The following is a 2,929-nucleotide window of genomic DNA, read 5'->3' as shown; positions in this document are numbered from 1 at the left end:
CCCCCCCCCCCCCCCCCCCGGTGTGTTCTGGGATGCTAATGAAGGAGGAAAATAGAGGTCAGCAGGCTCGAGGGACAGTGATGGCAGCCCAGAGATAACGAGAGATGTTGCGCCGCGTTTGTCCCAACCACAACGAGCCCACCGCCCCCTACCCATCTCCCCTCCTCCTCCTCCCCATCTATTTCTAGTGGTTTTCTGTGATCTGTTGGACCACAATCTTTGACGCACGCACACAAAACACACTGAGTTGTAGGCACGCAGCCACGCGTACTTCCTCTATTTAGATAAGACCCTCCTGGGCTGCACCGGAGGGAGATGTTACATGTACGTATGCCACACGTTGTACTTTGACAATCATGAATTCTTGTTGTGTAACCGTTGCTCTTTTAGGGGACTTGTAAGGGGAACGCAGCTGTATCGGCATTACGTACACTTCTCATATAATGCAACGTTAAAATTATTTTTTTATGTTGAGATAACAGCTTTGGGTCCAATAGTCAATCGTTACCACGTTAACCGCAAAATCCTATCATGCTATGGGTTAAAATAGGGCAAAATTCTTTTGTTAAAAAAAAAAAAAAACTGGATGAAAATTAATTTACACAAATGTATAACGGCGGTTGTTTAGTTACATGACAGCCGTGTGGATATGGTGCAACTCTGGGGCTGATTGCGACTCGTTTATCATTCATGGGCTGTGTGCATAAACCAAGAAGCTCCACTGTTGCATCAGCTTAGCCCGGTGGTGCTTCTTTGGAAATGTGTTGTCTAATCATCATACTAATCATTGGTAACTACGGGTTGTGCACTCGGGTTGGGGTGCTATCAGCGAGGCAAAAACGCACGATGAAGGGCATCTATCTCACTGAATACTCAGGAATGCATCCTGCTTCCTCTTTTCTTTAGAACGATGTGGTGAACTAAAAAAAAAATCATTTCTCTGTAGTAAAAAAAACAAACAAAAGTTGCAGTTGTTTAGCGATGCTGGTTTATTCACTTCAGAACATTGGTGGTAAAGGGTTGTTTGGAGCTAAAACAAGCATGTTTTTATCTGGCCATTTAGGGAATAATGTCTATAGGAATGAAGCCTACAAAGAAAGGCAAAAGGCCGCCAAGATGAGACTAATCAGCAGTCATTGTGTCTGTATGCAGAAGTGAAACCAAGCTCAGAACAGAGAATAAGAAGAAGTAGCAGACGCCAAGCGGTCCAAGGCTGCCCGAGCAGCGCCACGACCCCCACCTCAATGTACCCAAAGACAATCTCCCGTGCTTTGATCCGCGTCCTCCCTCCTCCCCCTTCGTTCCCTGTCGAATCGTTTACACAGTTCGCTCTCTTAGAAATGGCAGAAGTGGCAGGAAAAACAAATGTAGCAGCCAGAAGCAATGTCTGACATTTTTAGGCGGAACTGCCATTTTGCAGAGGAAATTAATTAACAATATAGGGGCCGACACAACACATGTTAGTGTGTGTGTGTGTGTGTGTGTGTGTGTGTGTGTGTGTGGTGTGTGAAAAGTAGGACATAGAAAGAGAGACGATTTGAGTGAAGTCATCAGAGTCCCATTTTCCAACCCTCACAGGGCCACAGAAAAACCAGAGGAGCAGAACGTTGAAACAGGCCAGACAGTGAGGTTGATTGGGACATTTTCTAACCGTACTTCCCCAAGACGCCGCTTCATTCAGTCTCTTTCCAAATGACCCATTGATGCTTTCATTCAGTTCCAATACTTTTGCCTCCGTCGTCCATGTCTGTATAATTTGGAACGTATTTGTCATTTTTATGGACTCCACTTCTCTCCTCATTTTTTTTTTTCTTACTGACTAGTTATCCTCTAATAATTTCAGGATAACTAGTCAGTAATAAAAAAAAATTCCATTTTTTTTGCTCTTGACCGTTTTTCTGCACAAATTCAGTGGTTACCAATTGTCCTTTGAGTGAACTGTGTTTTGAGTGAACTGTCCTTATCTATTGAGATATTCTATGACTGGTGGATGGCCAGAGATTCTTTGCAGGCCCACGTAATCCAATTTAGTCTGTTTCAGATTGAGTAGAGATTAAAAGCATCCTGTTCACTTTGTTTGAACTGTTTCAAAGTTTCTAGTCGCTCAAACAATTGCCCCCGACTGTTTAGCCATCATTTCAGCTCTTGCATACGCTTCGCATTATTGTGATTTGCCTCTAATTACATTTTCATATCTCTCCTCTGTTGTTTCTCTGTTGAATTGTCTGTCCTTCTTGTCTCAAAATCAACCCTTTGACCCCCCCACCCCACCTTCTTTTCTCTCTCCTTTCCATTCTTTGCCTAGCAGTGATTCTCAGCTCTGGTTACTGCGATGAATGGTAACACTATCCATCCAGCCAACACCACCACCGCCAACACAACAGCAGCAAGAGGAGGGGGCCCAGGCGTGGCAGCGCCCCGAGAGGCTGGAGGGAATTCTGCGAACTGCACGCCATCGCCACAGCCCGGCAGCTGGCTGGACACTACTGGATCTTCGCGAGAGAGCGGTGCCGCAGCATGACGCGCTCCACACCGGAGACCTTCTCCAAGCAGTTCACCGACCTCTTCGAGCAGCACTTCAGCTGCGAGGTCGACAAAGATGGCGCCTCTGCTCGGTCAGGGCACGAGCTCGGGTTCGACCGGCAGCGCTTCCTTCACCGCCCCGAGCGGCGCCTCCCTCCCATCGCAGACTGTGATCGGGCGACTGCGGGTCGCGCCTCTGTCCGGGACGCAGGACTACCGCGAGGCACAGGCCGGCCGAGCGCGAGAAGCCGCTCCGTTCGGCGCGGGTGTCGCCCAAACTGGAGCCGGTGGCTGGTGGCGAGTCGGGAGAAGGAGCAGCCGCTGCGGTGCGCTGCCGGTAACTCCTCGCCAGGAAACCCGGCGGTGCCTCGGAGGGTCCAATCGCAGCGCGAGGCGGCGTGGCCCG

This window comes from Pungitius pungitius, chromosome 5 (assembly GCF_949316345.1).
Source record: "Pungitius pungitius chromosome 5, fPunPun2.1, whole genome shotgun sequence".
In the NCBI taxonomy this organism is placed as follows: Eukaryota; Metazoa; Chordata; class Actinopteri; order Perciformes; family Gasterosteidae; genus Pungitius; species Pungitius pungitius.
This window is presented reverse-complemented; position numbering follows the sequence as displayed.